The sequence below is a fragment of the Bombus affinis genome, unplaced genomic scaffold, assembly GCF_024516045.1.
Source record: "Bombus affinis isolate iyBomAffi1 unplaced genomic scaffold, iyBomAffi1.2 ctg00000143.1, whole genome shotgun sequence".
NCBI lineage: Eukaryota > Metazoa > Arthropoda > Insecta > Hymenoptera > Apidae > Bombus > Bombus affinis.
The window spans coordinates 79149-106343 of NW_026108867.1; the positions used below are offsets into that span (position 1 = coordinate 79149).

The 27195-nt window shown below is 35.6% G+C and overlaps 3 long non-coding RNA genes across 9 annotated transcripts in view; 1 reads left to right on the plus strand and 2 right to left on the minus strand.

Moving 5' to 3' along the window:
* Window positions 1-354: 354 nt before the first annotated feature.
* The window catches only part of LOC126927568 (uncharacterized), a 40109-nt gene continuing 13268 nt past the window's right edge, over window positions 355-27195 (minus strand). The window contains exon 2 of the long non-coding RNA XR_007715632.1: window positions 355-412. This is a non-coding gene — a long non-coding RNA (uncharacterized LOC126927568). The remainder of the gene's footprint in view (window positions 413-27195) is intronic.
* Window positions 21020-27134, plus strand: LOC126927553 (uncharacterized). Of its 7 annotated transcripts, none has more exons than XR_007715610.1 (6): window positions 21020-21298; window positions 21454-21775; window positions 21992-22558; window positions 24819-24999; window positions 25102-26193; window positions 26773-27134. It is a non-coding gene; the product is annotated as an uncharacterized LOC126927553 (long non-coding RNA). The 7 variants fall into 7 exon arrangements; XR_007715611.1 differs by having other exon boundaries at window positions 21992-22351; window positions 22406-22558; window positions 24819-26193; XR_007715614.1 differs by having other exon boundaries at window positions 21992-22351; window positions 22406-22453; window positions 24819-26193.
* On the minus strand, window positions 21467-22040 carry LOC126927566 (uncharacterized). The gene is made up of 2 exons (XR_007715629.1): window positions 21895-22040; window positions 21467-21822 (listed from the first exon to the last, which is right to left on the minus strand). It is a non-coding gene; the product is annotated as an uncharacterized LOC126927566 (long non-coding RNA).

Genomic DNA, 27195 nt, shown 5'->3' on the forward strand with positions numbered 1-27195 from the left:
CCGTCAGGGGCTGGTATATCCCGTCAGGATACTGATTAATTATACCATCGAAATTCTATATAATGGCTACAAAAAATATTTGCATCATCACCCTCATTTCCTAACGAAGCGCGTTTTTTTACCAAGTTTTATATTCCATTTCATAGTATCAAATCTCTGTAGTTACACGAAAGTATTAAATGATAGGAAACTTGATATACACGAATTTAATTAATTGATAAGTTACCGTTAATTAATAAGTACACCGTTAACGCTTGCATGCTGGTCGTTAAAACACATGCTGCGCGAATAGGGTACACAGCGATTCATTTAACTCGCCTTGAATTAGTTTTAGAAAGACAAACATGGACAGGATTAATTTTTGTCACGAGCCGTTTAATTTATTCGTTCATTAGAACGAATTAATTTACACCTGCTGAGATCGCGATTGATGTGACAAATTCGAAATCTTATTACATATAAATATTTTTAAACAACCACGTCGTAAGCTTTGTATATTTTTGAATCGCAACGAAACTGTTCAGAGAAATGCTGAAATTATTAATTAGAAAAGGAGATTTCTACGCATCGTTCTAAAAGTGTCAGGGAAAATATTCGTAAAACAGTTATGTTGTTACAAGTTCTACAAGAAGAAATATTGAAAATCACGTTCCACTTATTCAGTTGCACGTGTAAAAGGTATCTTGCGTTCGCGCAAAAAATCTCTGAAGGATACATGCTTTATAATAATTGGAGTGTCGAAGTTGTTACGCGGATCGGCGTACACGTACCTTTTAATGAAACTAGGTTACCCATTCGTTATTCGTTCCTAATTTTCAGCTTCACGATTTTTACGCAATAAAATTTTATACACCTGTTCGGTTTATAAATGATTCAATTCAAATTTAACAGAATTAAAGTTGAAATAATCATTTGTACTTCATTAAAAGGTTCTTTCAGCATCTCGTTTTAATATTTTTATTGGTAATATTTTGTTGATCGTTATATTTAAATGGAGTTTTTCAAAGGAGAGACATTTTAAGGTAGGAAATGGACATACATTTATAATAAGAATTCAGAAGAAAGAATATTTCATACAGAAAGAAATATTCCGTATGTATAAATAACTACGCTATGAATTTTATATGTATCGGATATTCCTTCTGGTTAATGTATCTGATGTTTTTTCACGCGAGATAGCGTATATTTGCATCTATATGTCTCTTCGTTTCTCAGTAGTAAAACTTAGCATTCCTGCGGCTGATAAGTAGTTACGCACTGACAACGAGAAACATAAAATGAGTAAGAAGCATGAGACATTCTATAAGAAAAATATGGTTGTTTTTATCTTTCATTGCATATTCGTCAGAATATTGTTAATAAATATTTAAGTTAAGATTTCAGTTGAAATAAATACATAGGATTAGACATTTATTTATATATGTATCTATGAACGCATTTGACATAAAATTTTGATAACGACTAAAATTATATATTCTGATATTAAATTAATTTAATGAGAATAAAAAACTAATTTTTTTAAACAAGATTTTGTATAAAGTTATATTTATTAGGAAAAGTTCGTCCATCCCTTTATAATATGATAGGATTAGACTCATAGCTGTGTAAATCATTTCATGGAATAGTATATGTGTGCGTGTGTGTTCTAAGTTTTTACTATAAAAATGCTAAATGTACTAGGAGACGTTTTTAAAAATTCATACATTTTTCTTCATCAAACATATCAATCGTTATATTGAAAAGTTAATTATCTTTTATTTGTTTCGAGCTGCACATTGATTGAGACATTCGTGTTGGTTATAATTGCGAATTTAACGCAACGAAGTTGTTTGAATCCCTTGCAAGCATGTAAATATATCTTCGAATTAATTGGTCAATTACTTGAGGTTGGAATTGAAAGAAAGGGAAAGGTGGAGGAGAAGTCTTGCGTTTGAATGCGGGACACTTTTAAAGCCCACAGTTCGCTGAAATTGCCAGAGAATTCAATTAAATGGCAAATTAAACCATTGAACTGAATCTGTTTCCAATCGCGAGCTTAGAAATTCTATCCTTTGAATTTTTATATCAGTCAACTTTCTTTTTGTACGTACGGTAACGAATATAATTCATGAATTAATGAAGTATGTAATTGGATGAAAGTTCTTCTCCCTGGATTCAGTTTAGACTAAGAAAAATTATATAATAACGAAATTATCAACTTAAAATTGATAGAGTGTGATAGTTTATTTTTTTTTTTTTTTTTTTTTTTTTGCGTGAGGAGGGGAAAATGCTGTTACGCATACCCAGTGATCCGCATCACTGGGTTATGTGGGACTCGGGCCGATGTTGTTGCCATACCCACTAAAAACCCCTCCTCCTTTTTCCTTTGCTTCGAGGACAGACAACCCCGGTAAAACCTGTCGGCAGTCATCAGGGTTGTCCTTTCATGCCCCGTTGTATCTTCTTCTTCAGGCAGTTATTCTGTATATTCTGTATTGCTCTCGTCATCTTCTCAGCTAGTTCAGAATACTGGGCTGATCTCCTTCTGTGGTTCTTTGTTGTCTTGTATCTCTGCCTTCACTGCTCCGCGTAGTTGTTGTTGCTCTCGTTCTCCTCCTTGTTTCCATCAAGGCCTTCGCTGTCACCCTCCTGTGAGACATGACGGTCTTGCGAAATTGCCTGAATTTATCTCAGCTCTCGTTCTTGGCGGTCACCGTGGCGATCAGATTGTCCACGTCTATGTTCTCGCCAAGAGCGTTCTCCAGCTCAATCCTTCTGTACGTTCACTTCGGGCACGTGAAGAGGGCGTGCTCTGCATCGTCGTTAGGGTCTCCACAGTTGAGACAGTTGCTGTCGCTGCTCTTGCCAATCCTCTTTCTATAGACACCGAAACTCCTGTAGATGTGGCCGTGTGTGCGTTATATATTTATTGGACGTGCGTGATAGTTGTGGTAGTTGGGCCTGGTCCGCTGTAATTGTCACTGGGGGCTGTAGATGTCGCTGCCGTCGTCCGACACTAGTTAGTGTCAAGTGGTGGTATTTGGCTTGTCGAGTTCCGCCACAGTACCCCTTACCAGTGATAGCGTTAGAATCTTAGTGTAATAAACCGTCCAATTGTCCAATTGTTGTCCAATTCGTGCGGATGTTGCTCGAAGTCTTCAATGTGGCGGTGGATACCTGTCAGTACGGTGCGGGCGTTCCGCGTACGGTCGTAGGCCTCTGTTCCATTTTTTAGTATGACGTGCTAGTGGTAATGCCCATGAACTTTTGCGACGGCCACATCACTCCTGGCTTGGTCGGTCATCGTTTCGTACCCAGTCACCTGCATACGTGAGTCGGCGGTGAGGGGTCGAGTTTTTGTTGAAGGAAGGGCCGTTCCGTGTTCGTCGTAGCGGTAGGGTCCAGCTTGCCACAGGTCTAGATTCGCGATGATGGAAGTTCTCAGTAATGCTATCACGGTCAGACCTCAGTTTTACTGTCGATCACGTCGGGGTCACCAATGTAGAGGTGGCCGTGTGTGCGTTATATATTTATTGGACGTGCGTGATAGTTGTAGTAGTTGGGCCTGGTCCGCTGTAATTGTCACTGGGAGCTGTAGATGTTGCTGCCGTCGTCCGACACTAGTTAGTGTCGAGTGCCGCCACACTCCCATGCCCGGTTAACAGCTGCATGGTGTGATGATCGATGTCCATCTTCTTTTTGGTAAATAGCAGCGCACTCTGTATTAATTTCCTTGCGCCTCCAGTTCCTCCTTCAGCTCGTTGCCGTCATCCGCGCCGATCTTGGTCTTATGGATCTTGTTCCACTCGTAAGTCTCTCCGAGCATCTTTATCTTTATGTAGATCGGGAGATTCCCGGTCAACACGCAAAGTGCCGCGTGGGAGACGGTACGGTATGCCGTCGTTGTTATGCACAGGGCTATTCGTTGTGCCCGTTTCTGCTTCTTCCTGTTCTTATCGGTATTCGCTAAGCTAATTCTTCTTTCTGAACCCATACTGCCTCCGATGGAACGGGTCCGTTCCGATGCATCTCTCGATGATCTTCTTAAAGCATTTTTCCCAGATCTTGCTCATGGCTGGGAGTATGCTTATCGGCCGGTACGCGTTAGGGAGACTGGGATCCTTTCCCGGCTTCCTTAGCAGTATTACTCTGGCCGTTTTCCAGCAGTCTCTTTCCAGCTTGCTTCCAGCTCATGCTTCCAGCAGTCCAGGAGTCTTCCATCGACTCCTGCAGCCTTCTTGGTGTTCATTCTTCCGGCGCCATCGATGACATCGCCTTCGCCGATGACGACGCTGAAGCTGATGTCTTCTTCTTCTTCGGTCTCTGCCTCTTGGCGGCCCTCGTAATGGGAGGGTCCGTGTCCCATGGTGAATAGCCTCTGGAGGACTGCTTTCACCATGTCGATCGTCATGTCGTTGGTTGGTTTCTTGCTTTTGCATCTCTTCATGACTGTGCGATAGAGTTTGCCTTCTTGCTTTTCTGTATGGATGGAAACGCGTTCGAAAAGTAGAACGGAGTAATTAGCGATGCACGATCCCAGGCTGGTGAATATTTTTGAATCGGGAGAAGTCAGGTCGAGCGATACAAGATTTATATGCTCGTTCTGCCAGTTACTTCAAGGTCTGTGACGCGATAGAAAATGAACATAAATGAATAATAAATGTATTACAGCCATAAAGATTGCTTGATGTACGCCACCGTTTTTCCCCTATTTCTCCGATACAATTTTCCTTTTTTTTTTTTTCTTTGCCAAACACTTTACTAATCGGTACGTATTCGAATTATCCTCAATTATTCTCGGTTGTTTCCGTTTCCTTTGGATTTACATAAGTACTCGTTTGATGTACGTGCAGAGTGAGATAATAACTATTAACAGCTATAAAATAAGAAGCGAAAATACGTTGAAACTCGACTTCTAGATTCGCGAGACTTTGCAGAGCTTCGAAACTCTCGTGTTTCAAACCTAATAAAATGTTGTAGAGGGAGAATTACATTGCGAGATCTGTTAAGGAAAATCGTATCGTTGTAATAGGATTATTTCAGCGAGGGAAATTCCGTGTTGCGTGTAACGCGTTGCAAAGCCATGAGCTTTCTTTCGGGTTAATATACATAATCGCCTTATCGAACTTTCCATCTAAACCGTTGCGCTCACACGTGAATTTTGCATTTCAATCTTCTTACTTGCAGTCCAGTTCAGTTTAGTGTGACTAAGCTAAATGTTTCAGCCCTTCCAGGTAGAGTATGTATTATAGAGAGACGTACAACTCTATGAAGGGGAGATCAATAAATTGGGTTATCTTTAAATCACTGACAATTATTTCATCGACACGATTTCACCGACAGCGAATCCACCGGCAATGTCTATCAAAGTTTATTTACCGATACACCGAGTGAAATCACCCACAATCATTTCACCAATATTCTCCTTTGTCGATAATTATAATGCTTGCCACTACATGTTATCGTTGATTATATGTCTTTATTTACACATTCGTTTACGCGCATAACGAGATAAACGAAGAAACGAAAATGATATGTTGTCATGATGTATTGTTAAATTACTAATTAACACGAGCTATATATCTACCTATATGAGAGCTTCTAAATATCAATTATATTTCATGAAAGCACACAAGCTATTTTGCTATACACAAATAGAATTATAAGGAAATGTTACGTTCTAATGATTTAACGAAATCTATTCCTCTGTACATTTGACATTTCTGTATTATTACTTGTGTACTTTCTGCTCTTGTTTACGTCATCGGAAGTAAAAATACGTTAAGCGAATCAGCTAATCTATCTGAGCGATTCAATGGCTCGGTCTTCTCTTATGCGACTACCAAGTAGAAGATAAGTTCTTGGTTGTATAACATTTTATAACATCCAAATTAACTTTTTTTTCTTTTTCTTTTTCTTTCTCTTTTTCTTTTTTTTCCCTTTTTCTATTTCTTTTTTTTCCTTTCTTTTTTTCTTTTCTTTCCCTTTTTCTTTTTCTTTTTTTTCCTTTCTTTTTTTCTTTTTTTCCCCTTTTTCTTTTTTTTCCTTTCTCTTTTTCTTTTTTTCCTTTTTCTTTTTTTTTACGTGGAGGACACCAAGCCACTTTTTGGGGGGCGGGGGAAGTGGCGTGGTAGTGAACATCCAAATTAACTGGGGCACTAATTAGCTGAAGCTTCTAGTCAAACCAGGTATCGGTCTTTGTACGCAAAGGCATTCATTACAATCGTTTATAGTTTGAAGAAACACCGTTACAAATTCGTGATATAAGAGAAAGCGATTCAAAACTCGGATTCATTTGTTGGAACGACGCCGTGGGCAAAAGTACATAATGGAAAACTTTCTTCCAAGACCAATTGATAGCGCTGACGTAATTAAAATGTGACGATATTGCCAGCGACGTTTCTCCAAATAGACGACTAACTTATTTACGAATTGCCGCAACACGATTGCCGCTGGTAATACGGTTAGTAATCACTTTATTGAATTTTCTCTTGACGTGACATCGTCGAGTTCCTAGAGAGATTCTTCTCTCTTGTAAAACTATGTTTCTGCAACGCATGTATTTGTTGAATTACCGTTCGTGAACAAGTCCTTCTCTTTATTACATGTAATAGATTCTTCTTTTGAAGTTTTAAATTACATTGGTAATTTTCTATAATTTATTACTCGAATATGGTAATTTTTTCTTAAAAAGTTTGCTTTTTCTACAATTATTTTACTACAAAACCCATCAAAAACATGATGTATGTATATATACCCTCAAATATTATCGGTTTATTCTCAAGCTATAGTTCAATTTCGGAAATTGCCAATTAAAATCATAAAAAAAACACAGAAAGTTCGTTAAAATATGCGATTTTCCAATCAAGATATAGAATTTATTCGAGTAATATAGATTACAGTAGCGATGGTGACGGCAACGATGAATGGACTGATTCTTCGTGCGAAAATAAATTGGAAGCGCAGAACGATGCATTGTTTCAGGGAATATCGATTTTCAAGCATGGTTTTAAAGTACGTGTGCGCGTGACTAGGTTTGTTAATTAATGCCGCTCCCAGGTTTTCAATATATAAATGTGACACCTACATATCTTTAAGCTTAAAACAATTGGACTAACAATTTCATTAAATTTAAATGAATATTTATCTTTTTAAACGCAACAATATTTTTAATGACAACTTCACGTGTAAATCAAGTGCATACATATTCGATCGTTCTTGAAAACCTGATTCTCTGCGAAGAGAAAAAATCCTTGAATAAATATTTGATCTACGTTTTATATGCTACGTTTTACATCCACCTCTTTTCAGATATACCCCTCTATTTAAAATCGTAGATCGTCACACTCTATAGGTATTTCCCTGAAAAGGTTAAAGTCGTTTTGTATAAAAGCCAATTCAAAGGGGAAGGAAATTCTGCGAAAAATTCTTTCAGATTTCCCTATGTTTGAGCTCGAATCAAAGCAATCCTGTATAATAGGATAGGATGATAGGATGATTCTGTATTATTCCTTGAGTACTTTCTGTTCCTGTTATTTACAATAGGATGATTATGCGTTTAACTTTTCATAGAATCTCTCTGATTCCGTATGATATCATCAGTGTTTTTGAAATATGTTATTGATGTCGTAACGTCAACCGTTTTCAGTGCAAATTCAATTTTGAATCGCAATTTCCATGTTTGCGTGGCAAAAGCGTAAAATCGATAACGCACGCTAACATGTCTTCTTTGCTAATGGCGTACTATAAATATAAATATTTGAATAAATATTGCGAATTTCATATTGCTAAAAGATTTATACTATTTGTTCGTAAATAATCGTCGGATCTATATTTAAGTTGAAACTGCTGCATTAGATCTCTTTTCTTACTTAAAATTATTTGGATTGATAACTTGGATGTAACATGTAATTTATTCTTCCTTTATAAATAGTGTACAGAAGATACCAATTCAGAGAAATGGAAGGAAAGTCTAAAAGCAAAGAAAATCTACAGGAAGATAAAACGTTCGAGCCTTGCCAGGCTATATAAGATGCTAAATAATTTCATTTTGACAATGGTCCAACATCCTACTATGCATAAATTTAATATTAATATCAGCAGGTTTCATGCCAAGTATTACATCTAACGTATAAGCACAAGCCCTGGTTTTAAATGCCTTATAGTAACACCGAAAAGATTATTCAGTTGGATGTCTGACTCAACATCAATATTTTACTTAGAAGATAATACGTCGAGAGCATGTTGGTGGATGGAATGGGAGATGAATGAAGGCTTACTTCTGTAAAATACGTAAAATGGTAGTCGGAATGAATTTTGGCGCTTGGGGACAGAAAAAGAGCTGACTGATACTGTCATACACCTGAATTTATAAAATTTTGAAAATTCGATGTAACCTTTGAACTTTATCGTATTCTGTTTCATAGCACAAATTATTGTTCCCGAAATGTACGTTTAGTGTTATAATATATTTGACCAACGGTTCTCAAATACTAGTTTTGCAAAAGCAATGGTGGAATTGGAGCAATTCTTTCTTCTTTCATTCTTTGAATGACCTGGATTTTCGAGTAGTCTAGTGACGATTGATCCCTACAATTAATCGATTTCTTTTTATTACACAAGTGCAAGAGATTCCGCGTTGTACGCGGATGTTGCAACATCGAATGCCTGAACCCCACAGAAGATCCGACCGAATTTAATGTCACTACCGTCGATGATTCACCCAGAAATGGTTCACTTCAGAACCATAGTCCCATATCTGGATGCGTCAGTCACTATGTGTCACATAGTCATATGTGGATGCTGAGCTTATTGATGGTAATTGTAATATTTTAATTTTTTTTATTCTATATTTTCGACTTCTTTTTTCGAGTAGAATCACCAATTTTCCGCTTGTACTATCAATTACCAACCAGCCTGTATGACAAAATTCTGTTTTAAACACGAAACTCGCCACGAGTGGCTACTTTGTTTACGAAATTAAACGAATTTAATAAATGAAATGGCAGGGAAGGAACTACAAGTGACCGTCAAACTATTTTTATGCTTGAAAAGTAATTCGCAAAGTAATATAAAATAATACTACTGATTTGTGTCTCTTTCAGAACTTTTTCTTAATCTCTTGTTTTTTCCCTTCAAATTTATTATTTATTATTTATTCGGTGTCACGAAAACCGATTAAATATTAAATATCTTAAATATAGATTGAAATGAAAGCTTGTCAGTTCTCGTTCAATTGTCACTTCAATGTTGTTAGTTCAAAGGTTCTCGTACATCGTAAAGCAAGGGACCAAATCTTTAACTTATTACAAATTAAACCTTTTATTGTAATTACGAAAATTATGAAAGTCCCAAGCGAAACAAGTAGGGAACATGAACTGCTCAACGAACCAAAGAACGGCTCAGTGACAAAATTAATAAAGTAAGGATCACAAATATTACAACATTACACTCTTACATCACATAATAGTTCTCTATACAAAAGATATATAGCGAATCGACTTTTCACAACGATAAGAATCAACAGAACCAATTAAGACCAGGCGAAACTCTCATAAGACAACAATATCAGAGGGATCAAATCAGCGATTTTAATCTATGTTACAAATTATAGTTATCAAGAAAAATTGCTCTTTTCACGAAAATTATGCTGATGACACACTCACAATGCATTTTATATTTGATAGTCGGATGTGCTCGTGGCCATCAGGAGTATAAAGACGACGTTTTTAGAAAATGACAGCGCTGTCGGGTTTTAAAAGCTTTTATTTTTTTATTCATCATTACGAAGATTGTGATGGAAGAACGTAATGGGGTAAAATCTGACGATTCCTTAATGAAGAATGCTTAAAGAGATTCTATAGAAAACGGTGATCGTTTCGTTGGGTAGTTCATTCGAATTTTGATCAGGATTATTGAGATAGAAGGGTCGAGAGCTTCGTGGAATATAAACTTTGACGCTTCGACGCTTGATCTCTTTTCAAGCTCACCAGTCACAAACCATGGTTCACTGAATATATCTTTTTGGAAAATCCTTTTTGGATTTTCGTACGAGAAACATGGTATGTTTGACAAGGGATTTTCTTTTGAGGCAATTTAGAGTGACAAAAAGGTCTTTCTGTTAGGTAGCTTGACGAGAAAAATGTTTTATTGATAACGTAAATGGAACGAGTAGTTACGAATTTAAATAGAATATGACCAATATGAGGAATATATATCTTCTCTTCGACTTTCATAAGCTGAAAGCCCCGTATCTAAATTTTATCTTAATTATTTGAAGCAAAAAGTATGTTTTCTGAAACTTTCGTTTCTCGTGATGAGTACTTTATGATGTAATAAAAAATTTTGTCTGAAAATTATACTCAAGATCAATTTCATGATCCATTTTCTCTAACAGATCTCCATCTTCCACAGCTATAACAAATAATTTTTTGACACTCTATACATTTAACATCGATTATAATTCTGATAATTGAAACACCGAACATCAATGTGTTTATTCACTACGCCAACACAGATAACAATTAACATTGATATATAATATATATTTGACGATATATATCTGAAAGAATAGAAATTTCATTTAATCGACTATATGACCATACTCGGTTAAGTACCAACAACGACTATCTATCAACCTTATCTTACTTCCTCAAAGATATAGAAAGACTTTAAAAATTTCAGCCATGTGATTTGGTCCTTTAAAATTTAGAAGTAATATAACGATAAAATACCATCAAAACCTTTAAATTTCCAATATTCAAGAGAAACTTGAAATCTCGTTTATTTACTCAGCAACAAAATCCTATTTACCTTCAGAGAACCTATACAATTTTTGCACAGCTCAATATCTCTCCTTTAAACAAAACATCAAAGTATGTTGTTCCTAACTTCAAAGGGCTCAACTCAATTTTTTGATCAATTTCTCTCGTCCTATACGCTCGTTTCAAAGCTTATAATACCATCTACACCTTTGCCTTGTGTTCCATCCATGGTTCCTATGCATGCAATTATATTATTATCGTTCCAAAGGATCTTAGCATTTCTGTTTCGCTCGTGATAGGTATTCACATCAATAAGTTAAAGATTTGATCCCTTGCTTTATGATGTACGAGAACCTTTGAACTAACAACTTTGAAGTGACAACGGAACGAGAAATGACAAGCTTTCATTTCAATCTATATTTAAGATATTTAATATTTAATCGGTTTTCGTGACACCGAATAAATAATAAATAATAAATTTGAAGGGAAAAAGCACCGAATAAATAATAAATAATAAATTTGAAGGGAAAAAACAAGAGATTAAGAAAAAATTCTGAAAAATTCTGACACAAATCAGTAGTATTATTTTATATTACTTTGCGAATTACTTTTCAAGCATAAAAATAGTTTGACGGTCACTTGTAGTTCCTTCCTTGCCATTTCATTTATTAAATTCGTTTAATTTCGTAAACAAAATAGCCACTCGTGGCGAGTTTTGTGTTTAAAATAGAATTTTGTCATACAGGCTGGTTGGTAATTGATAGTACAAGCGGAAAATTGGTGATTCTACTCGAAAAAAGAAGTCGAAAATATAGAATAAAAAAAAATTAAAATATTACAATTACCATCAATAAGCTCAGCATCCACATATGACTATGTGACACATAGTGACTGACGCATCCAGATATGGGACTATGGTTCTGAAGTGAACCATTTCTGGGTGAATCTTCGACGGTAGTGACATTAAATTCGGTCGGATCTTCTGTGGGGTTCAGGCATTCGATGTAGCAACATCAGCGTACAACGCGGAATCTCTTGCACTTGTGTAATAAAAAGAAATCGATTAATTGTAGGGATCAATCGTCACTAGACTACTCGAAAATCCAGGTCATTCAAAGAATGAAAGAAGAAAGAATTGCTCCAATTCCACCATTGCTTTTGCAAAACTAGTATTTGAGAACCGTTGGTCAAATATATTATAACACTAAACGTACATTTCGGGAAGAATAATTTGTGCTATGAAACAGAATACGATAAAGTTCAAAGGTTACATCGATTTTCAAAATTTTATAAATTCAGGTGTATGACAGTATCAGTCAGCTCTTTTTCTGTCCCCAAGCGCCAAAATTCATTCCGACTACCATTTTACGTATTTTACAGAAGTAGGCCTTCATTCATCTCCCATTCCATCCACCAACATGCTCTCGACGTATTATCTTCTAAGTAAAATATTGATGTTGAGTCAGACATCCAACTGAATAATCTTTTCGGTGTTACTATAAGGCAATTAAAACCAGGGCTTGTGCTTATACGTTAGATGTAATACTTGGCATGAAACCTGCTGATATTAATATTAAATTTATGCATAGTAGGATGTAGGACCATTGTCAAAATGAAATTATTTAGCATCTTATATAGCCTGGCAAGGCTCGAACGTTTTATCTTCCTGTAGATTTTCTTTGCTTTTAGACTTTCCTTCCATTTCTTTGAATTGGTATCTTCTGTACACTATTTATAAAGGAAGAATAAATTACATGTTACATCCAAGTTACCAATCCAAATAATTTTAAGTAAGAAAAGAGATCTAATGCAACAGTTTCAACTTAAATATAGATCCGACGATTATTTACGAACGAATAGTATAAATCTTTTAGCAATATGAAATTCGCAATATTTATTCAAATATTTATATTTATAGTACGTCATTAGCAAAGAAGACATGTTTGGGTGCGTTAAATTTAAAGGTTTTGATGGTATTTTATCGTTATATTACTTCTAAATTTTAAAGGACCAAATCACATGGCTGAAATTTTTAAAGTCTTTCTATATCTTTGAGGAAGTAAGATAAGGTTGATAGATAGTCGTTGTTGGTACTTAACCGAGTATGGTCATATAGTCGATTAAATGAAATTTCTATTCTTTCAGATATATATCGTCAAATATATATTATATATCAATGTTAATTGTTATCTGTGTTGGCGTAGTGAATAAACACATTGATGTTCGGTGTTTCAATTATCAGAATTATAATCGATGTTAAATGTATAGAGTGTCAAAAAATTATTTGTTATAGCTGTGGAAGATGGAGATCTGTTAGAGAAAATGGTTCATGAAATTGATCTTGAGTATAATTTTCAGACAAAATTTTTTATTGCATCATAAAGTACTCATCACGAGAAACGAAAGTTTCAGAAAACCCCTGGATCGTAAATGATTCGTTCTTTTGAAAAAAGCTGTTTAAAATTTCTTATACTAATCCCTATACTAATTGTATATACTAATTGTATTTAGTATATTATGTTATAAATAATGGTTAATATAAGTATCAAAATAAATAGACAACAATTAATTACATAACATCGTAATAACATAATATAATATAATGGGCGTAATCATATACAGTAAAACTTAGAAAATATGCTCTGGATGAATTCGGTGAAAATTATCCTTTGTTCCGTGGTATATATAGGCAAAAACGAATGGTAGACCGCAGCATAATAGTTTCCAACCATCCACAATTGTTCTAATTCCTCACTCGACGTCTTTCATGTTCATTCATGTAGGAAAAAGTATGTTATCGTTTAATAATAAGCTTTTAAGCGTTTAATAACATCTCGTCGAGTAGAAATTCCACACGAAGCAGTGAGAAAAATAATATTTGAAGAAGATCTATGTTCTCAGCTTCGTCGTGTGCAAGAACTTTGTAGGATAGATTGTATCATGCGATGAAAATTTTATACTTGTAAGTTAAGAAAATTGGAACGAAAATTCACGTTGTCTCAAAGATATCTTGTTTTTGGATAGAAATAGTTACTTTACTAACAACATTCTCAATATTAAGGATATGAACATCTTTGATTTAATCAAAGCCGCTGGAATACGCCAGATATTTCATATCTGACTTAAACATGTACTGCGACGAGCGAAAAAAGTAAACACATAAATGTAAAAGACTAATTTTTCAAGTGATCGGTAAAGACTAGGTAACAGTAACTACAAGTTATTATTAACGAAATGTAATAGTTAATTTTCATTAACATTAATAATGTACAAAACATTTTACAAAAATGGACATCTCAAACCATGTTTACGGTTTTGCACATTAATTATACTCGTCGAATCAAGGTTTCAACATAGATATTTCGTCCACTAGTACTACTTCACGTTTATTACATCCAATAGAATTAACTACTATTTAGGTAAATTATTTTGTGGAATGGTCAAATAATGCTCTTTTCTCATTATACCTTCGACATTCGCTTTCTACATAAAATCAACGGGCTGTGTTTACACTTTTGCTTGTCACGGCGTATCAAGGAAGATTGAAATATAAAGTAATTCGCACAAAAAAGTAGATATTAGTATTGATGTTATTGTATTCCATATTTGACCTTAAAATATGAATAAAATCAGTCTAAGTATTAATGAAATTTCAAACATTTTTTCTAAAACAACGGAACTTTCCTTTCTAATGAGCACTATATGATGCAATAGAAAAACAATTTGACACTGAAAATTGTGGTCAAGATCAATTTTGCGCTACACTTATTTAACCAATTTTCATCAAATCGAAGGTGTAGAATGGCTTGAAAAAAATACCGCGATAAATACTTTTTTGACACTTTGTACAAAGGTGTATATCAATGTGTATATCGATACACATACTCTGTATGTGCATATCCGTGGTATATATATCCGTTTTTCGAAGCAAAATGTCATCTACCTGTTCAAAAGAGCAAAGCAAAAACACTACATAGAGGGTTTGTTACTGTTAACACTCTCTATTTCCGTGCGTAAAGTATCCAACCAGATATCCAGGAACAGCTTTCAGGGAACGAGATTGAATATTTGATCGAATATATTTAATATGGCAATGTTACGTATAACAATATACGTATGGAATTTTAAAAGTCACGAGGGTTGCAGCGGACTCAATTTTAATGTACATTAAACATTTTGCTCATTGATGACCTTACCTTAATTTTTTTCTCCTTCCTCACTTTCTTTTCCTATGCGAGTGAGAGCAAGATTGATAGTAACAAGCGATTTCATTAAAACACAATCTCCTTTTCCATTTGATGAACACTATACGAGACGAGGGAATGATTTAGGAACACGACTTTCGAGCGGTTTCAACAACTATTAAGTTTCATTTATAGCAACGAACACTGCCAAAGACGTAATCAATAAGATTCGCGTAGGTGCCGTAGATGACGTAGATGAAAAAACGTAGATCAAACGTAAATGACGAAATTATACATTAATTTATTTTAACGCGTTAAAATTACGCTAATGACAGTTGCTCCATTCAATTTGTTCACATATTTGAGCCCTATATGGAACAAAGTGAACGGAGCATCTGCGAGCGTGTTAACCGGACAACGACGAATTTTCACATCTACTCCACGAAGCTTCACATATATCAATGACCACTACCGTAGTCATGGTCAAACATAGATGACGAAGTTATGTATTGATTCACTTTAACACGTTCAGATTACGCTAGTGACACTTGCGCAGTACTATTTGTTCATATATTTAAGCCCTATACGCAACAAAGTGAACGTAGCATCAGCAAGCGTGTTAATTGGACAACCACGAATTTTCACATATATTGCACGAAGATTCGTATATAACAATGATCACTGCCATAATCATGGTCAACCGTAGATGACGAGATTATGCATTAATTCACTTTAAAAATTACGCTAGTGACACTTGCGCAGTACTATTTGTTCATATATTTAAGCCCTATATGCAACAAAGTGAACGTAGCATCTGCAAGCGTGTTAGTTGGACAACGACGAATTTCGTTTCGCAAACACGGACACGTGATACATTTTGAAGTTACGTGGACGTGAGAGTAATTCGTTCCCTTAAATTGCTCAATTTCCATTTCTTTCGCCATGTATATTCGAGTATTGCATTTGAATTGCAGAGCAGTGGGAAGTAACGGCGCACGTCGTTGATATATCGACAGGAACATGAATTCTTTTTTCATAGGATGAATACTTTTTTCATCGAATTATTAAACCGAATCAAGTTTTCAAATCCAATCATTTAATTTCATCGTTTTACATCGAACGGTTCAATCTTTTTTCTTTTAAATACCTTACCTATATTTCATCTCGTTGAATATTCCATATTTTTAATGCTACTACCACTTATTGGAAATTTCAAATATGTAATTATCGTTCTGAAGTTAGAAATTCGAAATAACATTCGTCAGTATATGATTCTACGTTTTATATAGAGTAATAAAAATGATACAATGAGTTTCGGTAAATAACCAATAAAAATTTTTGTTCCTTTTTCTTTTTCCTTTTTTTTTCTTTTTGGTTTTATGTATCCAAGGTCGAGAATAAACTATGTGCACGTTTCCTCTCGTTTCTTGCATTTTTATGAGGAATTCAGTCTTTTTACGCCACAAGAGTCTCAACGTTTTCGTTTTCACGCCTACGTTACGCTCGTTAAACACGTTCCAACAAGACCATGAATAAGGATAACAGCTTTAATGTTTTCACATGTGTTAATTTATTATTTTAGACCTTAAATATTTTATTTATAAAATCTTTATTTAAACAAGTTACCATTGTCGCTACAATAAATCAATGAATGAAATCAGTTTAAATTTAAAATATCATTTCATAATTTTTCGTCACTTGTATCTAAAAACAACAAAAAAACGGTGTATCCACATCGGATAAATTAATACGCCCCGGCGCAAAATAAAACCAAGACGCACAGCTCTGTGGAATGCCAACGGTCTAACGCAACGCAAACTTGAACTAGAACTCTTCCTAAAACACCAGCAAATCGACATAATGCTCATAACTGAAACCCACTTCACCGACAAAAACTACCTGAACATAAACGGATACAAGTTCTACCATACCCAACACCCCAGCGGAAAGGCCCACGGCGGCACCGGAATCATAATCAAATCAAACATTAAGCACTACGAACTTCCACCATTCCAGAAAGACTACCTCCAAGCATGGTCTTGAAGACTGTCATGGTACAATCACCACTTCAGCTGTATACTGCCCTCCAAGACACTCCATCGCCAAAGAAGACTTTGGCGACTTCCTGGACACCCTGGGCAATAGATTCATAGCTGGAGGAGACTACAACGCCAAACACACCCAATGGGGCAGCAGACTGGTTACAGTAAGAGGCAAAAACCTCCTCAACAGCATAATAACCAACAAGCTCAACTACCTTACCACATACGAACCCACACACTGGCCCACCGACACAAACAAAATACCCGATCTCCTTGATTTCCTCATAACTAAAAATATCTCGTCAAGACACGTCCAAATCAATTCCTCGGCTGATCTCTCCTCTGATCATTCCCCCGTGATAGTAACAGTCAGTTCAACTATCATCGAGAATACACGTAATGGCTCCATACATAACCAACACACCAACTGGCAGCTCTTTAGAGAAGTCTTTACACACACAACTTCAGCCTCAACTTCACTAAAAACCAATGAAGAAATCGAAGCAGCCACGGAATACCAAAACACGAGCATAATAAACGCTATCCGCTTCTCCACACCGGCAAAAACGTCCATCAGCAATCACGAATACCCCCAGTACATATTAAAAAAAATAGCAGAAAAACGTAGACTAAGAAGCATATGGCAGACCCATAGAACACCGGAGGACAAACGCAAACTAAACAACGCAACTAGAGAACTATCCTAAACTATAAAAAACTACAATAATGACCGTTTTCACAAATATCTCGCCAGCTTGTCCCCCACAGCCGACTCCAACTACTCACTATGGAAGGCCTCCAGGAAACTCACGCGCCTCCCACAAATAATACCTCCAATCCGCCGTCCGCAGGGTGGATGGGCGCGTAGCCCTATAGAAAAAGCCAACCTATTTGCCAAACACTTGACTGAAGTATTCCAACTCCATTCCTCCATAGCTGCAGCGGACGTTACCGAATATCTGCACACTCCCTTCCAAATGTCCCCTCCTATTGAACCCTTCACTTCTTTAGAGATCATAGAAGCAATCAGTCGCCTAAACCCCAAGAAAGCAGCAGGTCACGACCTAATAGGAAATAAAGCAATCAAGGAACTTCCGATAAAAGGGATTGCACTCATCGCATCAATCTTTAACGCTATCCTCCGCCTTCAACACTTTCCCAAGGCTTGGAAAATCTCACTGATCACCCTCATCCCTAAACCCGGTAAACCAATATATGAAACCAGCTCCTATCGCCCAATCAGTCTTTTACCTACCCTGTCTAAACTATTCGAGAGGATGCTCACGAATCGTCTCCTTCCACTCCTAGAAGAATTGAAAACGCTCCCAGACCACCAATTCGGCTTCCGAAAACAACACCCAACAGTAGAGCAAATCCACCGCATAACCCACATGATCAGCCAAACCCTTGAAAAGAAAAAATACTGCTCAGCGGTATTCCTAGACATCCAACAGGCATAACACACAAAGTATGGCATAAAGGGCTACTCTACAAGCTCAAAAAGATCCTACCCCATCCATACTACTCCATCTTAAAATCCTACCTAACCAACAGACAATTCATAGTTAAATGTCTAGGCGCCACTTCCGCAACATTCCCAATAGAATCCGGCATACCCCAAGGTAGTGTCCTCGGACTCCTACTGTTCTCCATCTACACTGCCGACTTATCTATATCAAACGAGGTAACAATAGCAACATTTGCCGACGACGCAGCACTATTAGCTACCCACGCAGACCCGGCAATTGCCTCATCCACTCTCCAGCGAAGTCTCGACTCCATGGAAAAGTGGTTCCAAAAATGGGGTTTCAAAATAAACGAAAAAAAATCCTCTCATGTAACCTTCACGCTCCGAAAACAAACCTGCCCCCAGGTCACCATTAACAACACAATAATCCCAAGCAAGGACTCCGTAAGATACCTGGGCATGACCCTGGACAGGAGGCTAACTTGGAAAAAACATATCTCAGAAAAAACAAAGCAACTAAAGGAAAAATTAAGAAAATTCTATTGGTTCACGGGCCGACGCTCCAAACTAAACATACAGAACAAAATAATCCTCTACAAGGCCGTAATAAAACCTGTCTGGACCTACGGAATCCAACTATGGGGAACAGCAAGTAATTCCAACATTGAAATACTCCAACGCTTCCAATCGAAAACGCTAAGATCCCTATCAAATGCACCCTGGTATGTTACCAACGAAACAATCCACCGTGACCTCAAGATACCTACAGTCAAAGATGAAATACACAAGTCCAGAAGCAGATATAACACAAGAGTCAACAACCACCACAACCCACTAGTCACCCAACTACTGGACACGACGGACCGATCTACAGTTATCATATTTTATATAAAATTAGAAGGGACCTTTAAAAAATTGCATGCAACAACACACTTACAGGAACTCTTGAATTAGTTTTTCTACATGCCTGATTATGTCTTTATATGTATATGTCAATTCAAATTTATTTTCTTAAAAGTCCCTTAATGAAAAACTAACACTTCATACTAACTTAGAACTTTTGAGTTCTTAGAATATTCTGATTTAGTCACTGGCTGTACAATAAATTCATTTACAGATATTATATTTCCACCAAGAGCTAGTTTTATTATGAGCCTTCCTGCATCATCATCGAATCCTTCTATTTGACCATAATTATTACTTTGTTTTCCAGCTATAATTTTCACAAATGTTCCTTTCTCGATTTTAACTTCTTCCTCTTCTTTTTAGGAATCTGTATTTTTGGTATCTGTAGTTTCATACCTTTTGGTCGTAATTCTGGTATGACAGCTGCTACTAATCTGTAATAGTTAGAATAAACGATTGTGAAATAAAAAATGATGTTCTCTGTTTACTTTCCAATAAGTGATGTATTAAACACATATAATTAATTTAATCTAGAGTAAAATTCATACTTTTCATTTCAACCAATTCCCTTTCCTGGTTGCCATCCCATTCCCCGTAACATTGCTACACCAAAAGCATCAATAGGAATTTTTTCATAACCTTCTAACGTAGACTGAAAAATAAAAAACAATATTTATAATATGCAAATGTAATACATCTGTGCATTGCACATCAATATGTTGATAACGTACCTGTTCTTTGCCTCTTAATGATTCATCTTCTACTAAAGGTAAAGTTAAATCATTTGTTTTAGTTTCATGTTCATTCTTTGACTTAAGTTCCTCAATGATTTCTTCCGCCGCTTGCTCTTCTAAAGTAACAACTTTATTTTCACTATCTTCAACTGGCTCTTTCTTTATTGATATTATTGGCGATGCTTTTCCATTAGATAGCTTTGATTTTGCCTCGTTAACACTAGCGTCTCCTACCTTTTCCTTATCTGCCTTCGGAAGGAAAATGTCTGCATCTATTTTATTAAGAATTCTATCATGCCAGGTTTTTGAACCTAGTAATGGAATAATTAGAGGTTCATCCTTTTTTTCTTCCTCACTGAAATAAAAAAATTGTTTTCAAATATATATATTCCGCTATTGGTGATTTTTATAGATTAGGTTGAGGTTATATGTTTCTTGATTATAAATTTTACTTTTTGAACTCACCCTATTACTTTAATACCTTTCTCATCAAGGCATTCAATGTAATCAACTTTCTTTTTTTCTTGTGGAATAGCATTTTTTCTTAATAGATTTCTTAATAGATTTTGCAAAACCGAAGGAAATCTTCTTTCCTTCTTCTGCCATTTGTTTGTTATTTTAACACTGACTTATAGACCAATACACATGTATATACTAGACATAAAGATTGATGTCACTTGAAACTATGTATATGAATCTAATATCTTATTATACTTTATTAATCTACTCACAATTACTTGCACATTACTAAAATTTCATTCCGACAATATATCAAGCGCCTGAATAAGTGACATTAAAGTAAACATATATGAGAGAGGAAATAAGAAGAACTGACGCCTATGGTTTTCTATGTTACAGAGCTAGTGCTGCACCATACGGCCAAATGCCGAAAGTGGCTAGGATATCCCAGAGGGAGTAGTGCTGCACCACGCAGTCCAATGCCGAAGGTGGCTTATGCTAGTATATATACCTGTCTATACGTTTCAATCAGAAAATCGATATTATGTGTTCATGTGAAAGTTCACATTTCCTTAGGAGCTGTATTTTGATAGATTTAAGCTTCTAATGGAGCATTTTAAACGTATAGAGTATACTATGAAGTAGAGTGCGGATCATTTTATATTCATAGAAAATTTGAATGTATGGAAATGTACAAAATGCTCATGATATGCAAAAATATGCAAAATATTCAAAGTAAACCAATCATCAAAAAGTTTAAAAGGTGAAACAAATTTCTTTAATAACACCTAGATTAATTTTTATTTGTTAACGATCTACATTCTACTACGCTTTTAATTCTACCCTAGTTTATGCACCATAGCGCATGACAGCGCTATTATGTCCTTTACAATTTATTCAAGATCATTCTATTTTCAGATCAGACTCTCTATTTTTCTTTTTGCATCCTGAAAATTACCGTATAGAGATGTAAAACGAAAGCTATTGCTCGTTAAAATTTGACGTACTTTTGTTTTCATGAAAATATACATATGTTGAATTAAATAAACTAAACTATTGATAATCACATTGAAAGTATATATATTTATATATAACTTAGATTTCACAGATTATTTCGATATTGAAGTACTTCTTATGTATTAACGAAGAAGATAAAACATACTAATACAAGCATAATTCAACTGAGCGATTATGATAATGTTAATGCGCATCTCCGAACGTGCAGAGGATAAATGAGCAGGTAAGTTGCTCCCATCACTTTCTCCTTTGTTTCATGCAACTGTAACTCTTAGAATGTAATGTATAAATGTATATAACTATCCTTAATCGCATTGACGAAATGATGATAGACACAATTACTTGTTTGTCAGTTGAAGATCTTTTCTTTCCTCTTACTACATATTTATGTACTCTTAACTTGTCTTTTTAGCAATACTATCGCTCGTTTGTTCTACAGTTTTCAGAATTCTACCTTTTAGCGTTCTACACACGATCGGAGCGTAAATGTGCCCGTAGTCTGCCTGTTCCTATAAGCTACTTTAAACGATCATCTTTGATTGTGTTGGCTCGTAGATCATAGAGGAAGCCATTTACCTATTTTTCGGAACAAGAACTACAGTTAAAAACAGCGACCAATTGAGAACAGTAGTTAAGTCCGCGAGTAGAGAGGTGAGCGTGTTTTAGCTGCGACAACAGCACACGGTATGCAGATACGAAGCCGGGGTAAACCGGGAAGCCGTAGTTCACGGACCGTAGTAAGCGTGGTAACTCTAAACAGTCAACGACATTTGAAAGCCGGCCGCACTCTGGAATTCAGGTAAATTTACCTCTTTTTCGTCTTAAATTTTCATTGACATTTCTCTGCTTATAGATTATTATACGGTTAGAAATGACATATTTTTGGAGATATCGAGGAATGGTACTTTTAAGTAATTTTGATTTTCATCACTCATAAATTGAACCGAGGAAATTCCATCGATTTATTTACCGGCTGTTAAAAAGTTTTAATGAAATGGGACAAATGGTAATTAGTTGCGAAAATAAGGACAGTTGTGCCAGAGTTACAGTGTTTGCCTTTAATTTCAATTAACTGTACAGCCTGAACGTGGAGATTTTGTTCCTATGTAAATGATGAGATATACGACACACTGGACCGGTTTCTCGATAGTTAACATCTAAATGGTTAAATTAGGGAATGCTTTAACAAAGTTGATTCAAACATTTGATGAAAAACCCATAATTTACCTTTCTTAGAAATAGTCTTATACTCTTATATATCTTTTATACATTTTTCTTATATATAGAAATCTAACATTTATCAAATATGTGACAATTTCTACTGCAATCAAACATCTTATTTACTCTACGTAATGAAGCTAAGTTTAATTAACTTTCCTCAGTATCTTACATCACCAGTCACGCTCTCGATCCCGCTAGCTAGGCAATAAATCATCAAAAGTCGAGTTACAATTACGTTCTTATCCTACTTCAGAGCCCCTCACCTATCCGCTATCCAATTTCCTCTTCGAAATCCCATCGTGAAACCGACAATTAACTACTGTTCATCAGCATACGTACAGTTGACGGAATCGACATAATGAGACAGCGGAGTTAAATGTTAAAAAGTTTGCATATTTTATAATTTGAATGGCGTAAGGGAAAATAAGATGTTTGATTCGCCTAAGATCGTTTCATCCTGTATGGCACCAACATTTCATAAAATATTATATAACACAATTTGGAAAACAGGGTTGAGAATCATAGTGGTGTAAGTTAGGCCATTGCCAGTTTTCATCAAATAATCTTCTGTGTTTATTACCGTAAAAATAGATTACATCTGTTCAAACCGTGGAAACAGAAATGGTAGAGAATAAAGTTACGACTTAATCGGTTCTGAAACCAAAGGGAAGATATGTTTGAGAGTAAAAATGAATTCAAACATTCGGAATTACGACTTAAACCACTATGACATTGAATTTGTCGTATGAAACCTACGCGTTGGGGAACGTGTTGAGGATGTCCCGAAACGTAGTTACAAATTAAGACAGGTCCGCGAGGCTAACTGTAAAAGAGCGAGCGTAACTGTGCGGAGTCGATGTTAACGGAGAAGATCTTCCTGCCGAAGATTTGTTCCGCTATGTCTAGACGTTCTATCCTTTGTTTCCTCGTTGCATTTTTTTACCTTCATTTTATCGCCACGAACAATGTTGCTCGTCGTGCTCTTAACCGTGCAACAGTCGGACAAAAACCCGTTCTATCTCGTATATAGCGTTCTGTTCGACACGGTCCACGAACTTACGGACAGATTTTTCGCGATTAAAAGAACAAGATAAGACAATTTCACGGTGATCTTATTGTTGTATATGTATACGGAAGTCCCATGGTTGTCGAAGTTTGTGCAGTAATTCTTCTTTCTCTTTCTCTTTTAATTATCGTTTTTTGCAGAAGAATGACCGTGGTGTAGAACATGATTGATGTTGATGGTGTAGTAATGGGCGGTGATGCTTCAAACGTATATAATACACTTGAGTTGTATCAAGCATGTTTTTACAACTTTGAGTCGGTTCTACGTGTTCTTATGTTATTGTAACGATTAAGTTACCATAAATATAGCAGTTTTCCCAATGGATCCACGCGTCGAGAGAAGCCATATCACGTAAAACATACATTTCCGTATAATGTTGTACAAATAACAGTCTAAGAAGAGTAGACACTCTTTATTACGATCATACATGTATATTGAAAATATAGCGATCGTTGCAACGTTATGAAAAATTATTGCAATGAAATATTTTGACGGTGGATACGTATCGTTAGCAGATGATTCACAAGTTTCGAATCGTCTGACGGTACTGGTGCGTTGAACTTTCAGTGGTTGGGCGCGTACGCGTGTCGGGTCGAATTCTAGTTCGATTTCGCGGGAGGTTCGACTTCGCTATGGTAAATGTAGTCGAGTGAACAATCGCACTACCGGATCTACGCGTAGTCCGGAACTCGGCGCATAATGCCGCGGAAACGGGCATTACAGGTCATTCAGAAGTTACGTCTCATAAATTAAAATACATAGAAGAATGGCAATTACATTCTCCTTTTTATTATTTATATTCTATTATTAGAACACGTATCATTTTTCAAAATTTTCCTTGCAATCTACAATTGTTTATGTTATCTTCCTATTGATCATCGACTTTGTCATTTGCATGTCTCATTTTCCTCGTGTTCGGCATTTCAATATCAGGGAACAAATTTGTATCTTCTACATGAAATCATCTCTTTAATTTCAGATAGACGAATATGCGGCTGCTTCTGTTCCAAATATCTCCGTTACTGTGTCTGTTGACGGAAATCGGCGCGGCTGGGATCGGTAAAGCATGGCAGATCCTGCCATACGCGACCGATTCCTGGAATCACCCATCATGGCCACGGCTCGACTCTTCCGCGTTCGAAGTTCGCAGCGTGAGCGGGGTTGGTCATCTCAATCCCTTGTTTAATTGTTGATTTTTTAAAATCTTTGTTTATTAATTCCAGGTTTTTTACATATTTTTTTTTTACATGATTTTTTTCCAGAATAAACGCTGAATTCTGATTGTAGGGTGGTACAGGCAAAAGTACCGATACGCGACGGTACGACATAGCCATGCATTATTACATTTTTTTTTTTTTTTTTTTTTTTAAGATTATTATTGTAACTTAAATTTAAGCCGCTGTTACGCTGTGCTTATGTGCGATATTTTAATTTATGTCGTGAAAGCCTGGACGCAAAAACAGGACAGTTCGTTAGCGTAAGAGGGAACTTCTTCGTTAGACTGAACTCTGTTGATTGACTATTGAAAGCGCAAAGCGTAATAAGTTATAGTAATTCTTTTGCACGAGATTAAATAATTCAAGAGCGTTATTTTTTAGTATTGATTATTTATTTTAAACATTGAAATTTACAATAAACATTTAGAATTTACAACAGAATTTGGCTAATAATTCAGTTGTATGAGAAAAATTTCAAGACAATTATCGATACATAATCCGACATCGCATTTTCTGCATTCTCTTATTTTTCACACAAACAACACATTTTCTTCTCGATAATTAGATGCGACTGTCCTCGAAACAGGTAGACAATTATAACGAGACATTATTGGCATTTGCTTACTGCCGTTACTAAGGAATACATTCATATTTATCTCACATAAATGTAATAGTATTACTTCTACTTGATCGGAAAAATCGACAAACGCGTATATCTGTCCTTAGGCCATGCGGAATACTTGCAAAAAACGCATATATGTGTTCTGAGTCTACACCCATAGCTTTCGCCCGGCGCATATACGCGCCCATACATGCGTTAATAAGATAAGAGGAAATAAAAGACAGATTATCGATAAAATACACTAACACATATGTAATACGTGGAGATATTACCACTCAGATTACACATATTATATATTATAAGGGAAGATGTATACCACGTATACATATATGTAGCACGAACATTTCAAACTTGTTTATAACGCGTGCGCACACATACATGCACGCACACGAACAATTTTTCGAACGATAATTATATTAATGATATATATTATGATAACCATTTATATTTTTTAAAATATGTTCTTATGGCATACATATTTATTCCACGCTTCATATCTATCCACATCCGTAACTGTAGGTGACATTGTTTTTTAACAATTTTGCTATTATTTCATAATTCTTTAATTCATATTTCAAAGTCGTAACAGATGTTTCTTTTTTTTCAAGTTTTTCCCACATTGGACTTATTTCTAGCAGCCATGCTTGCTTACAAAGCAATTTTATATCCGCGCAAGAATATTTTTCAGTAGATTTTATTATGTGGTTTACAATATCCATATTCTCTAATAACTGGTTGCTAAGGTATTATTTGAACATATCGAGTCGAGTAACTTCATTTGGTAATGATACGTATATTTTCTTTTCGAGGCATCTGCGTAAAGCTGCATCAATGTCCCTAATAATATATTTACAATAAATATTATTGTTCTGTTATATTAATAATAACGAAGGAATATTCCGAACAACACAATAATTAAGATTAAGATAATGAATAATTATGATATTAAGATATTTTCTACTTAGAAAACATTGAAATAGCGTGATATACATAGCAAGGGCAATTAGTTGCAGCCAAAAGAACTACATTAGAATTTTCGTTAGATACTAATCCATCCAATCTAGAAAGAAGTTCTGATCTGAATCTCTTTGAAGGTTCAGACAATGTACAGTTTACTCCTTTATTTGTGCCTATCCAGTCAATCTCGTCGATCAAAATAATTGTAGGCGAATAATTTTAGGCAAGTTCAAATAAAACCTGTTCAATTTAACAAATGTATTTATTATTTATTAAATATTATATTCAAAATTCCTTAAATTCATTGTTTCATCACGAACGTAATATCATTTCGTTTTCCAAACAACTATTCTATTTATATATGATTATTATTATATATGATATATTCCAGAATCTCTTCTTCATAGACAAAGGAAATCAACTTACACGGATATACTTCTCGGAATCACCTCTCCATTTGCTCACCAATGAGCTGGCCGTTATGTTAAAAAAGGTACAGTGGCATTCTGTTGCGACTGCCTTCGCCAACATCGTCTTCCCTATTTCGTAATTGCTTGTAT